The sequence below is a fragment of the Oncorhynchus keta genome, chromosome 23 (assembly GCF_023373465.1).
Source record: "Oncorhynchus keta strain PuntledgeMale-10-30-2019 chromosome 23, Oket_V2, whole genome shotgun sequence".
Classification (NCBI taxonomy): domain Eukaryota; kingdom Metazoa; phylum Chordata; class Actinopteri; order Salmoniformes; family Salmonidae; genus Oncorhynchus; species Oncorhynchus keta.
This window is the reverse complement of record NC_068443.1, coordinates 34984796-34999629: the sequence shown is the minus strand read 5'-3', so window position 1 is coordinate 34999629 and position 14834 is coordinate 34984796. Positions and strand designations below refer to the sequence as shown.

The 14834-nt window shown below is 44.5% G+C and overlaps 1 pseudogene; it reads right to left on the bottom strand.

Annotated features, from left to right (window-relative positions):
• Positions 1-323: 323 nt before the first annotated feature.
• On the bottom strand, positions 324-930 carry LOC127911089 (protein FAM151A-like; annotated as a pseudogene).
• Between the last annotated feature and the right edge of the window lie 13904 nt (positions 931-14834).

Sequence of the window (14834 nt, the reverse complement as noted above, 5' to 3'; positions counted from 1 at the left end):
ATGAATTCAATGCGAAATCAACAAAAAAGGTCATCATGTCATTGGATTTAGTTAAGAAGTTGGGTGAAAAAAAGAATGCACTTTTTGCAAATCCTATCTGTTTTCAGGCATCACATTGATTTTTTTGGGGGGGTTGAAATAATGTGGAAACAATGTTGATTCAACCAGTTTTTACCCAGTGGGGTATTTCTCAGAGATATACAAAACAAGCTTCTGTCTTCACTCTCAGAGGTTGGCCATGATCGCCTGTCGCCTCCTGATCCCACTTTCTATGCCGTGCTCCACTGTCAGTGAGTATCGTGGCTGCCCCTCCTGAAGCCTCCTCACTGATCCCACTTTCTATGCCGTGCTCCACTGTCAGTGAGTATCGTGGCAGCCCCTCCTGAAGCCTCCTCACTGATCCCACTTTCTATGCCGTGCTCCACTGTCAGTGAGTATCGTGGCTGCCCCTTCTGAAGCCCCCTCTGCCCCTTCACAGACCTACCTAGTGGCTCGGCCCTCACCTGCAGTGACACTCCTTGCCAGGGCCCCCTCAGTACCTCCTCCATGTCTTCCACCCTGGTATACCCCTCCCCCTTGGCTTCAAGGGGCCAGCTAGGGGCCAGTGTGATATAGAAGACCTGGTTGACTGTGGAGGAACTCTCCTCCCGGAGATGTAGCCCTGGGTCTGGGAGGCACCATGGAACAGGGCCATGTTGACTGAGATGGGGCCATACAGGAGGTCCCAGTGGTAGGCTACGCTGAGGAAGTGGAGAGAGAGCTCAAGACTGGATCTTCAGGTAGGTACCCCCAGGGCTTCGGGGAAGCCAAAACCAGGTCCAGGCAGTCCTGGAGAGGGAACTCTGGACGGGAGCTGTCCACCACTGGGACTCCAGGCTGGGTAGAACCAGATCCCACTGGAATGATGAGCATCCCACTGGCACTGTGTAAGGTTATGAAGCAATCAGGAGATTTGACCTCTGTATTCAATTGTCAATTTGAGAAAGTATGAATGTCGCTGGACTCAAATTGTGATGAACCCCCCCCCCCCATCTGTATAGAACCCATCGTTGCAATTGTCAATGGGTGGCATTTAGGTTGCACCCCATCATAATCCCTCCAGGTCTACCTGACAGCAGGGAAAGCAGTGAGGCTCAGTCTGTGACTGCCACTACATCCAGTGGAACAATCTCAATATTTTGGCTGAAAATAGTCAAATCAGGTCCCCAGGGTAGAACCTTTTCAGCCGTTCTCTGCTCTGCAATCACACAAACACATACAACTTAGTCCTAGCATCAGGATGGACTGGTTGGAAATACCATTTGGTTTTACTAGTTGTTGAAAATACCTTATTGTGAAGTAATTACATTTTCAAGACCGAAAAGGGGAATGGTAATAATAACAAATAGGCTAATTATGATTTGTATGACGACATACGTTAGTTACTGTAGATTACCTCATACAAAGGATTTGGGAGTTCCACAGGTTTTCTTACTGGCAGCTTCTTTGAACTGGGACAGGTTCAGTTCAGACCAGTTCAAGGTTGGTGTTGTCCCTGACGAACAGCAGGTCGTTCACACTATTGTTTTTTGCGAGAAACGTTTTAAGCTCCACAGTCTAACCAAAAGTGGAGATCCTTTGTTGCTGTCCAATGTGATAACTAGTGAGTGTGAACGAGTCAAACCTGAGATATTTTCGTAACCTCCTCCCAGTGTGATTGAACGATTTGAAAGTCCTAACTAGATCAATTACTGTATATAGGAGCAGTTCTAGTTACCTTGGCGATTGACTGAGCAGCCAGCTGTTGTGAGGCCGTCTATTTCTGGCCATTACAGCGTGGACGGGAAAGGTGACTTTCTGTGGAGCATTTTCGATGATGGCGTACATGCCGATGATGGCGTACATCTGGCTAATAGGATTGCTCTTTCCTGGCTACTCACTCACATCCGTTAATGACAGGTCAGAAAGCTGCGACGTTGGACCCAGGGAGGATGTCAGTATTCAGCCACACTGGTCGATTCATCCCTTTAGTCTGGTTTGTCATGCTCAGGAAGTCTAGGGAGGGAGTCGCCGCCTGACTGCTTTTGAAGTTCAGCTTTATGCCTGAAGGAGTCCAAGTACAATAGTATCATATACCTGTTGTATGCATTAGGTAGGTTAGTTCTTAGGAGCATATTTAGACACTACACTACCACTTCCACACTCCATCCCCAGGTGGCAGCAGCACCCAGCTGTGCTTTGCCAGGGAGTCTTGTTAAAGCTAGATGTAATTTAAAGCAACAATATAATGACCAAATTCACGTAGGATTTTAGGTTATAGATCTGTCATTTTCATTGAAAGCAAGTCTAAGAAGCGGTAGATCTATTCTATGTGCTATTTCTATGCTTCCCGTTCTTAAGTTTCATTTTTGTATCTTTTACTTTTGATTGAGTACACCAGCTTTAAAAAGCTGAAAATATATTTCACAGCGGTTTAGATGGTACAATGATTCTCTACACAATGACTGCTTGTTTTGACACAAACTGAAATTAGGCGAACTATTAGAACTTTAGCAACCAGTAAATGGCAAAGTGATTTCTGCATAGTGCATCTTTTTTGTACCCCTTTTTCTCCCCAATTTCGTGACATCCAATTGGTAGTCACAGTTTTGCCCCATTGCTGCAACTCCCGTACGGACTCACCATGCATGAGCCCAGCCCACCACAAGGAGTCGCTAGTGCGGGATGGAATAAGGACATCCCGGCCGGCCAAACCCTCCCCTAACCCGGACGACGCTGGGCCAATTGTAGCTAGGCTTAGAACCCCTAGCCTTAGCGAGTGTATCAATATCATTAGTCTAGCTAGCTGGTTTCGTAACATATAACAGTTGATTAAATGTGCTATATTATGTTGTGCAGCTGATCCTTTTAGGTAATTGATCGACATTATTGATTTGTACTAAAGGACCAGAAGAAGCTAAGGCCCTAACTGAAATTTAAAGTTGTATTGATAGATTTGATACCATTCTTTGACTGGAGCACTGCATCCAGCCACTGGCCCAGAGTGTTGATGGGGCTGGTGGTCACGTTGACTCTCTCCAGAACCATGATAGAACCTAGAGGGGTTGACAGAACAGGGTTGGATTCATTAGGTGCCAACAACGGACTGAAACATGGAGGGACTACCTGATTGTGTCCAATAAGAAACACATTCAGGTAGTCCCTCCCTTAGCTAAACGTTTTGCTAAGTTGTGTCCTAATGAATACTACCCAGGCTTTTACTACTGCAAATCCCCTCTGTATACTTGATGTTGACACTTTCTGTACTATACTGCTAAAGTTAAATTGAATTCAGAGAACAATTCATATTTTACCAAAATACATTACTTTGGAGTGCTTTGTTCATCTCTGACTTGTTGGCACGGTGATACCAGGTGGCATGCAGTGTGTCTCTCTCCCTGATGTCTCCAGTTTGGACAAGGAAGTCTAGCATGTGTCCATCAGTAGCAAACGGTAGGATCGTCTCAGAGGTCCCGAGCAGTATCCACAGGCACAGTTATCTCCTAGTCACAGCCGGTTATCTATCATTACCATGTAAACTCTAGTTATAAAGTGAAATAAGGAAGTCACATACAGTAGGCTACAGTAAATACAAAAGGTCATTTTAACATTATTGTATGACATTACATTTACATTTACATTTAAGTCATTTAGCAGACGCTCTTATCCAGAGCGACTTACAAATTGGTGCATTCACCTTATGACATCCAGTGGAACAGCCACTTTACAATAGTGCATCTAAATCTTTTAAGGGGGGGGGGTGAGAAGGATTACTTTATCCTATCCTAGGTATTCCTTAAAGAGGTGGGGTTTCAGGTGTCTCCGGAAGGTGGTGATTGACTCCGCTGTCCTGGCGTCGTGGGGAGTTTGTTCCACCATTGGGGGCCAGAGCAGCGAACAGTTTTGACTGGGCTGAGCGGGAACTGTACTTCCTCAGTGGTAGGGAGGCGAGCAGGCCAGAGGTGGATGAACGCAGTGCCCTTGTTTGGGTGTAGGGCCTGATCAGAGCCTGGAGGTACTGAGGTGCCGTTCCCCTCACAGCTCCGTAGGCAAGCACCATGGTCTTGTAGCGGATGCGAGCTTCAACTGGAAGCCAGTGGAGAGAGCGGAGGAGCGGGGTGACGTGAGAGAACTTGGGAAGGTTGAACACCAGACGAGCTGCGGCGTTCTGGATGAGTTGTAGGGGTTTAATGGCACAGGCAGAGAGCCCAGCCAACAGCAAGTTGCAGTAATCCAGACGGGAGATGACAAGTGCCTGGATTAGGACCTGCGTCGCTTCCTGTGTGAGGCAGGGTCGTACTCTGCGGATGTTGTAGAGCATGAACCTACAGGAACGGGCCACCGCCTTGATGTTAGTTGAGAACGACAGGGTGTTGTCCAGGATCACGCCAAGGTTCTTAGCGCTCTGGGAGGAGGACACAATGGAGTTGTCAACCGTGATGGCGAGATCATGGAACGGGCAGTCCTTCCCGGGAGGAAGAGCAGCTCCGTCTTGCCGAGGTTCAGCTTGAGGTGGTGATCCGTCATCCACACTGATATGTCTGCCAGACATGCAGAGATGCGATTCGCCACCTGGTCATCAGAAGGGGGAAAGGAGAAGATTAATTGTGTGTCGTCTGCATAGCAATGATAGGAGAGACCATGTGAGGTTATGACAGAGCCAAGTGACTTGGTGTATAGCGAGAATAGGAGAGGGCCTAGAACCGAGCCCTGGGGGACACCAGTGGTGAGAGCGCGTGGTGAGGAGACAGATTCTCGCCACGCCACCTGGTAGGAGCGACCTGTCAGGTAGGACGCAATCGAAGCGTGGGCCGCGCCGGAGATGCCCAACTCGGAGAGGGTGGAGAGGAGGATCTGATGGTTCACAGTATCGAAGGCAGCCGATAGGTCTAGAAGGATGAGAGCAGAGGAGAGAGAGTTAGCTTTAGCAGTGCGGAGCGCCTCCGTGATACAGAGAAGAGCAGTCTCAGTTGAATGACTAGTCTTGAAACCTGACTGATTTGGATCAAGAAGGTCATTCTGAGAGAGATAGCGGGAGAGCTGGCCAAGGACGGCACGTTCAAGAGTTTTGGAGAGAAAAGAAAGAAGGGATACTGGTCTGTAGTTGATGACATCGGAGGGATCGAGTGTAGGTTTTTTCAGAAGGGGTGCAACTCTCGCTCTCTTGAAGACGGAAGGGACGTAGCCAGCGGTCAGGGATGAGTTGATGAGCGAGGTGAGGTAAGGGAGAAGGTCTCCGGAAATGGTCTGGAGAAGAGAGGAGGGGATAGGGTCAAGCGGGCAGGTTGTTGGGCGGCCGGCCGTTACAAGACGCGAGATTTCATCTGGAGAGAGAGGGGAGAAAGAGGTCAGAGCACAGGGTAGGGCAGTGTGAGCAGAACCAGCGGTGTCGTTTGACTTAGCAAACGAGGATCGGATGTCGTCGACCTTCTTTTCAAAATGGTTGACGAAGTCATCTGCAGAGAGGGAGGAGGGGGGGAGGGGGAGGAGGATTCAGGAGGGAGGAGAAGGTGGCAAAGAGCTTCCTAGGGTTAGAGGCAGATGCTTGGAATTTAGAGTGGTAGAAAGTGGCTTTAGCAGCAGAGACAGAGGAGGAAAATGTAGAGAGGACCACCAGATTAGGGTGGCCGCGGCCACGCGGTGTGGAGCGTTTGTATGGTCTGTGCAGAGAGGAGAGAACAGGGATAGACAGACACATAGTTGACAGGCTACAGAAGAGGCTACGCTAATGCAAGGAGATTGGAATGACAAGTGGACTACACGTCTCGAATGTTCAGAAAGTTAAGCTTACGTAGCAAGAATCTTATTGACTAAAATGATTAAAATGATACAGTACTGCTGAAGTAGGCTAGCTGGCAGTGGCTGCGTTGTTGACTTTGTAGGCTAGCTGGCAGTGGCTGCGTTGTTGACACTACACTAATCAAGTCGTTCCGTTGAGTGTAATAGTTTCTACAGTGCTGCTATTCGGGGGCTAGTTGGCTAGCTAGCAGTGTTGATTACGTTACGTTGCGTTAAAAGAACGACAATAGCTGGCTAGCTAACCTAGAAAATCGCTCTAGACTACACAATTATCTTTGATACACAGACGGCTATGTATTAAGAATTAAGATTAAGATCAATACTGTAGATGATACATTCCAAGTATATATGATTACTGTATGCTGGTGAATTTGTCTTTTTTGTTCTCTTGAAAAAGGGAAACAAAATAAGAAGTTTGAGTTACCTGCATTTTGAGTCACAACGGCAGAGGTGATGATGGTGGTCAGAAGCAGTACAAGGAGACCTACACTGACACAGCAGGATCTACCATTCTTTAGTAAAGTATCGGATATATCTCCTCTGGTCCTCTTCTTTCCTTCTTCAAATGGTTTCTTCCTCCATGCATCGTTCACTTCTTCAGACATTCTTTCTCTGTTCTATGAGATCTCAAAGCAAGTGCAGTACGATTGGGTGCAGACAAGGACTGTCGGACTGTTGTGGAGTGAGAGAAAGTTGAGTGTTTTACTGTGTAAAAGTGCAGGCCAAACAGTTATCTGTGGACCAGAGATCACATTGATTTCACAGAGCAGATAGTGCTTTGTATTCTACCTATCACCACTCATCTCACTCTAATGACTCGACCCTTCAGGGAGAACTATTGGTTTTTCACGGGTCAAGGATAAACTTAGAAGGTGAAAGTGATGATTTAGAACAAATGTATGTATCCAATAGATGATGGGTTAATTATTTATACCCTTTTATCTAAAGATCTAGCAATAACAACTGCAGGTGTGATGGGGAGCTATTATTTTACAGCACCTTGTATTTTAATGTCACATTATCAGCTAATCTGAACATTGTTTTTCTCCAGACAACAGAAAATCAAAAATATATTTTGCAACGGAAAACAAAAATGTGTGTTTCTTAGTGGATTGTTTCAGTATGTTTTCTTCCATTTAGTGTCTGATGAACATGACCCAGTGATTCACTACTGAACCCTGGTGAAGGACAGACAGTCCCAATACCGCAGAATAATTTGATGATTGCAATTTACTCTCATGACTATGGATATTGACCATGGTAAACATACAAACGTTGAGCCCTTTTTAAAGCCTAACATGGTATTTGGAAACCTCAGAGCCCTATGAGGGGATCACATGAGATGAGTAAATGTGAATAAAAAAGTTAGTGGGCCAAGTAAACAATGGAATAAGTGACTCTTGTCATTAGTTTTAGGCTCAGGTGCAATGGTAGACTGCCTTATTCATTATATAGTGGATTATATAGTGGTGCAGCGGTCTAAAGCCCTGCATCTCAGGGCTAGAGGCGTCACTACAGACCCTGGTTCGATCCCGGGCTGTATCACAACCAGCCGTGATCAGGAGTCCCATAGGGCGGTGCACAATTGGCCCAGCGTTGTCCGAGGAAGGGCAGAGTTTGGCCGGGGTAGGCCATTATTGTAAAATAAGAATTTGTTCTTAACTGACAAAAATATATATGTATAATATTCACACACAACCAAGGCTAAGAGATTACAAGGTTACCATTCAGACAAGGTCTTCAGTGAACTTCATCGCACTGTTCCACTCATGCAGGGGTGGTTTCGCAGACACAGATTAAGCCTAATCTTAGACTAAATTTTTAATTTTTTAAGTGGACTAACTGAAATGGCATTTCTCAGAGATGGTTTAAAACAGTCTCAGACATGCCCTAATCTAGATGTTAAAAGTCTGATTTCCAGAAGGACGATTAGAGTTAATCTTGATCTAAGGGAAGGTTTAACTTCAGATTAACGGATGTTGGCCCCCAGGATGTTGGCCCCCAGGTTGACCTTGGCAATGGATTACCTGGACTATATCAATGATGATCAAAGAGCATCACCAAGGCCAGACAGAAGGGGGGTTATAGACAGACAGCAATCCACTGAATGATTTTGTTGAAATCTATTTCTGTGACTTTTCCATATGTACAAAGAACATGCAGCTGACAGTTGTTTGCTTGAGCCAAGGCTTTCATCTGACTCTCTTAGAGGAAGGCCCATTCCTCCTTCCCTACAAGTACTGATCACCTTGAGGTTTTTGGCATCTGGAACCTTCCATCAAGAAACAGGAGATATCTGTGGTGTAAGTGAACAATGCAGAACAGTCCACAAAGTCTGCAATGTTATATGTGAACTGAAAGAGAATTACATCAAGTTCCGTGATTCTGCTGCCCACGCCAACTACAAGGTAGAGTTTTATGGATATGGGAACTTCCCTGGAGTCATTGGCTGTATAGAGGGATGTTATTTTCCCATTAAGTGTCCCTCTACAGCAGATGCTGAAGAGTGCTGAAATTGTAAAACTATGTATATATATATATGTATACTGAGTTTTACAATTTCAGCACTCTTCAGCATCTGCTGTAGAGGGACACTTAATGGGAAAATAACATCCCTCTATACAGCCAATGATGTATATATATACACAGTACCAGTCAAAAGTTTGGACACACCTACTCATTAAAAGGTTTTTCTTTATTTTTATTATTTTCTACATTGTAGAATAATAGTGAAGACATCAAACTATGAAATAACACATATGGAATCATGTAGTAACCAAAAAAAGTCTTCAACAAATCCAAACATATTTTATATTTCAGATACTTCGAAGTAAACCACCCTTTACCTTGATGACAGCTTTGCACACTCTTGGAATTCTCTCAACCAGCTTCACCTGTAATTCCTTCCCAACAGTCTTGAAGTAGTTCCCACATATGCTGAGCACTTGTTGGCTGCTTTTCCTTCAGTCTGCGGTCCAACTCATCACAAACCATATCAATTGGGTTGAGGTCGGGTGATTGTGGGGGTCATCTTATGCAGCATTCCATCACTCTCCTTCTTGGTCAAATAGCCCTTAAACAGCCTGGATGTGTGTTGGGTCATTGTCCGGTTGAAAAACAAATGATAGTCCCACTAAGCGCAAACCAGATGGGATGGCGTATCGCTGCATAATGCTGTGGTAGCCATGCTGGTTAATTGGGCCTGGAATTCTAAATAAATCACAGACAATGTCAACTGCAAAGCACCATCCCACCTCCTCCTCCATGCTTCACGGTGGGAACCACACATATGGAGATCATCCGTTCACCTACTCTGCGTCTCACAAAGACACAGTGGCGCGAACCAAATATCTCAAATTTGGACTCATTCAGACCAAAGGACAGATTTCCACTGGTCTATTGTCCATTGCTCATGTTTCTTGGCCCAAGCAAGTGTCCTTTAGTAGTGATTTCTTTGCAGCAATTCAACCATGAAGGCCTGATTCACGCAGGCTCCTCTGAACAGTTGATGTTGAAATGTGTCTGTTACATGTGTCTGTTACTTGAACTCTGTGAAGCATTTATTTTGGTTACAATTTCTGAGGCTGGTAACTCAAATGAACGTATCCTCTGCAGCAGAAGTAACTTCCTTTCCTGTGGCAGTCCTCATGAGAGCCAGTTTCATTACAGCACTTGATGGTTTTTGTGACAGCACTTGAATAATCTTTCAAGGTTCTTGAAATTTTCCGCATTGACAGACCTTTATGTCTGAGATCCCTCACTTCAAAAGGCAGTTATAGTCAATGAACTAATCACTGATCATAATCTTGATGTGATTGGCCTGACTGAAACATGGCTTAAGCCTGATGAATTTACTGTGTTAAATGAGGCCTCACCTCCTGGTTACACTAGTGACCATACCCCCTGTGCTTCCCGCAAAGGTGGAGGTGTTGCTAACATTTACGATAGCAAATGTCAATTTACAAAAAAAAAAAGACGTTTTCGTCTTTTGAGCTTCTAGTCATGAAACCTATGCAGCCTACTCAATCACTTTTTATAGCTACTGCTAACAGGCCTCCCGAGCCATATACAGCGTTCCTCACTGAGTTCCCTGAATTCCTATCGGACCTTGTAGTCATAGCAGATAATATTACAATTTTGGGTGATTTTAAAATTCACATGGAAAAGTCCACAGACCCACTCCAAAAGGCTTTCGGAGCCATCATCGACTCAGTGGGTTTTGTCCAACATGTCTCTGGACCTACTCACTGTCATAGTCATACTCTGGACCTAGTTTTGTCCATTGGAATAAATGTTGTGGATCTTAATGTTTTTCCTCATAATCCTGGACTGTCGGACCACCATTTTATTACGTTTGCAATCGCAACAAATAATCTGCTCAGACCCCAACCAAGGAGCACCAAAAGTTGTGCTATAAATTTTCAGACAACACAAAGATTCCTTGATGCCCTTCCAGACTCCCTCTGCCTACCCAAGGATGTCAGAGGACAAAAAAATCAGTTAACCATCTAACCGAGGAACTCAATTTAACCTTGCGCAATACCCTAGATGCAGTTGCATCCCTAAAAACTAAAAACATTTGCCATAAGAGACTAGCTCCCTGGTATACAGAAAATACCAGAGCTCTGAAGCAAGCTTCCAGAAAATTGGAACGGAAATGGCGCCACACCAAACTGGAAGTCTTCCGACTAGCTTGGAAAGACAGTACCGTGCAGTATCGAAGAGCCCTCACTGCTGCTCGATCATCCTATTTCTCCAACTTGAGGAAAATAAGAACAATCCGAAATGTATTTTTGATACTGTCGGAAAGTTAACTAAAAAGCAGCATTCCCCAAGTGAGGATGGCTTTCACTTCAGAAGTAATAAATTCATGAACTTCTTTGAGGAAAGTAAATTACGGACTCCTCTTTAAATCTGCGTATTCCTCCAAAGCTCAGTTGTCCTGAGTCTGCACAACTCTGCCAGGACCTAGGATCAAGAGAGACACTCAAGTGTTTTAGTACTATATCTCTTGACACAATGATGAAAATAATCATGGCCTCTAAACCTTCAAGCTGCATACTGGACCCTATTCCAACTAAACTACTGAAAGAGCTGCTTCCTGTGCTTGTCCCTCCTATGTTGAACATAATAAACGTCTCTCTATCCACCGGATGTGTACCAAACTCACTAAAAGTGGCAGTAATAAAGCCTCTCTTGAAAAAACAAACCTTGACCCAGAAAATATAAAAAACTATCGGCCTATATCGAATCTTCCATTCCTCTCAAAAATTGTAGAAAAAGCTGTTGCGCAGCAACTCACTGCCTTCCTGAAGACAAACAATGTATACGAAATGCTTCAGTCTGGTTTTAGACCCCATCATAGCACTGAGACTGCACTTGTGAAGGTGGTAAATTACCTTTTAATGGCATCAGACCGAGGCTCTGCATCTGTCCTCGTGCTCCTAGACCTTAGTGCTGCTTTTGATACCATCAATCACCACATTATTTTGGAGAGATTGGAAACCCAAATTGGTCTACACGGACAAGTTCTGGCCTGGTTTAGATCTTATCTGTCGGAAAGATATCAGTTTGTCTCTGTGAGTGGTTTGTCCTCTGACAAATCAACTGTAAATTTCGATGTTCCTCAAGGTTCCGTTTTATTTTACCTCTTGGGGATGTCATTCGAAAACATAATGTTAACTTTCACTGCTATGCGGATGACACACAGCTGTACATTTCAATGAAACATGGTGAAGCCCCAAAATTGCCCTCGCTAGAAGCCTGTTTCTCAGACATAAAGAAGTGGATGGCAGAGATGCTTGTTTTAGGTCCCAAGAAACAAAGAGATCTTCTGTTGAATCTGACAATTAATCTTGATGGTTGTACAGTCGTCTCAAATAAAACTGTGAAGGACCTTGGCGTTAATCTGGACCCTGATCTCTCTTTTGACGAACAAAGACTAACATTTGGATTAATTTTAGTAGAATTAGCCTAGTCCCGACTTAAAATAAACTCTGTCTGGGAAACCACCCCTCTTACTTTACCTGGAGATAGAGCACCTTGCTGTGCAACAAACCCTTACAATGAAGTGTCACTGAAGAAAAGGACTAGGGCTAGAATGGACTGTAAAACTAGGTTCAGGACTGTACCTGTCACCATGGCGATAATCAGTCAGAATGCAAATGAGGAGATGGAGCAGGAAACCAGGTTTAAGGGTATATATTACAGTTGAACATAGGAACAAACAGAGCATATGGGGGATGGTTTGATGGAGGTTAGGAGTTGGGGCTTGTAAGGCCTGTAGGTTAGGTAGGAAGGATGTGCTAGGAGTTGTGGTGTGTAAGGCCTTGGAGATAGGCTTGGATGTGGATAACAAGGATGTCCTTTATGTAATTGTATCTCCAACAACATAAGAACTAGGCCCTTTCTCATATCACGCACAAAAGGAAGGGAGGAAAAGCTGCTTATATGGTGAAAGGTAGAGGGTAGGTGATTAAGTGTAATTGGAAGCAAATGGAGTCCTGTGGGGTGCCATGACCCTTCACAACAGTCACCTTGTGTAAGCCTAAACCCAATGGAGAGGATTTAGAGTTCAGTAGGGCTGTCAAACCAAACTGTATACACTGCCATGTGTCTACCCTGTGCCAAATGTAACCCAAACCAACAACATGTGTAATTTAAAATAAGGATTCAGGAGACTTGAGGACATTTTATTTCCACGTTTATTCAACATTTTTATTTGTGTAAAACAGAATTGATAAAAATACAAGTTATCTACCAATGCACACACTTGACCAAACTTCATCATTAAATCATTCATAACACCTTGAGTCAGGTGTTAAACATAGGATGACGGGTTGAGTAAGTGCATTGGCTGACAAATAAATACGGTAAATATTTCATGTACAGTATGTTTAAAAATATATATATAAAATTGTTATTTATGATCAAGCAACTAGGCAGAATAATAAGCAGTGGACAAATAACATTTTCACATGACATTCAATATAACATGACATACAGTATGTTGAGAAGTTCTATCACTGTAATAGAGGGCATCGTTCTAGGTTCACTTGAGCATTAAGGTGAAGCGGTCATTTTGAGCTATCCCTCGCTGCGTTCATACTGTTGTTGTTGGAGAGACTCTCCCCATTTAGTGAGCCAGAACCCTGGGCAATTGGAGAGATATTCTTCCCAATTAGTGATCCAGGACCCTGGGCAAGCAGAGTGAGATCTTCCACGCTTTGGAGTGGAAACTGGGTTGGTTGAGAGCCGATCATGGCCTCCTGGTTAAAGTTACCTGAAACTGGCTGTGACAACAGCGGGATAAATGGATTTACAGGCAAGCTCCCTGCATTGCCTGTGTATAGTGGGAATGTGTGTGGGATGTTAGTCAGTAAAGGTGGAGGACTTAAACAACCTTGTTTGCTCAGGCTTTGAGCCTGTAAATTGTCTAAACTGCCTGGTCTGCTCAAGCTTTGAGGCTGTAATTTGCCACCGTAAGCAGGGTTTGGAGCAACAGTGTTTTGTAATAGTGTAGAGTTTCCTCCCTGTACAGGAAGGTTACTGTAACTGGAAGTAATTTCCACTCCTGTGAGGGGGTGTGCTGCTGACAGTTGTGGGTTACTCAATGCCCTCTGAAGAGTCACTCCATCGCCTAGGCAACGGGGATGTTGGGGTACCTCAGGGATGAGTGCTTGGCCCTGTCCATTTTTGTATTGCTTCACCTGCTGCCCATTGGCTGAACTACCACTAACTCTGTTGGGGTCTGACTGGTAAGGACTCAAATTGCTTGGTATAGGTGCTTCACCAGATTCCTCAGTTACTCCTCCAGTTCTATTTTGTGAGACGTCGGCCTTCTTCTGATCTTGAGCAGTTCTACTCTTCTTGGGATGGTCATTTGAGCCTTCCTGGTGTTCCTGTTTTGATTTTGAGGTTGTCATTTTTTGCTTGGGGGATGCCTTGTTTTGCTGTGGCACTGGAACTTCTTTCTCGTCTTCCTCTTCGGACTCATTATCCTCATAATTATCATCAATTTCTTTAGACTTGCTAACGGTAGATTTATTTTTGGATGTCTGATTGGCTTTGTTTTTGGCAGTCGAGTTTCCTTTACTGGATTTGTCTGTTTTTCCTTTAGACTCAGACTCATCCTGGTGGTGCCTTTTGCCTTTGACATCTTTCCCCCCCGTTTTCAGTTGTTTTCGGTTCTTGGAGTTGGTTGGTTCTCTGTCGCCCTGTTCTAGATTCTGGTGGCTGTTTTTCCTTGGATGGACCTTGCTTTTCTTAAGTGGGTTAAGGTTGAGCTTTACTTTTAGGAACCCACTTGCCTGGACTTTATGTTTATGCCTTTTAGAGTTGTCTTCTCTTTCAAGAGCATTACTCCTCGCAGATCGTCCACTGCCTTCATAGCGTCCACTGCCTTCATAGCGCAGTGTCTGCGTGTCACCATATTCCGCCTTCCTAGAACTTTGAATCCTGTCATGTTTGCCTTCCCTATCACGGTTAGTCTTTTGTACATCGACGACATGCACTCGAGGTCTTTCCAAGTCAAAGGTCACACTCCTCTGCTCACTTGCATGCTTTGCATAGATGTCCACATTAGACTGGTTGTAGTTCATGTTCTTTCCCTTATTTTGCCTTGTCAGTTGGTTGTGGTTGGGGAATCCCTCATATCCAGCAGATTCTCTTGCATGGAGTCCATATGAAACATCCCTGGCTTTATCCCCTGGCTGTCTGTACTCATAGGTTCTGTGACAGTTCACACAGCTGGCAGTTTGATAGTCAGTCACAGGTCTGCCACCCTCTGGTTGGAAATTCAAATTTGACTGTTTGTTGTCAATGTAATTTCCAGGACTTGCCATCTCATCTCTTAGACCTTTATGTGTGGACATGTTTCTTTGAGCAGGTGGAAAGTAGCTGTTGCTGCCACCCAATGGCTGGTTGTTGCCATTAGGACCATGTTTTTTATAACCCTGTTGGTGATCGAGTAACTCCTGATGACCCTCTGGTGGCCTGTTGAATGACCTTTGACCTCT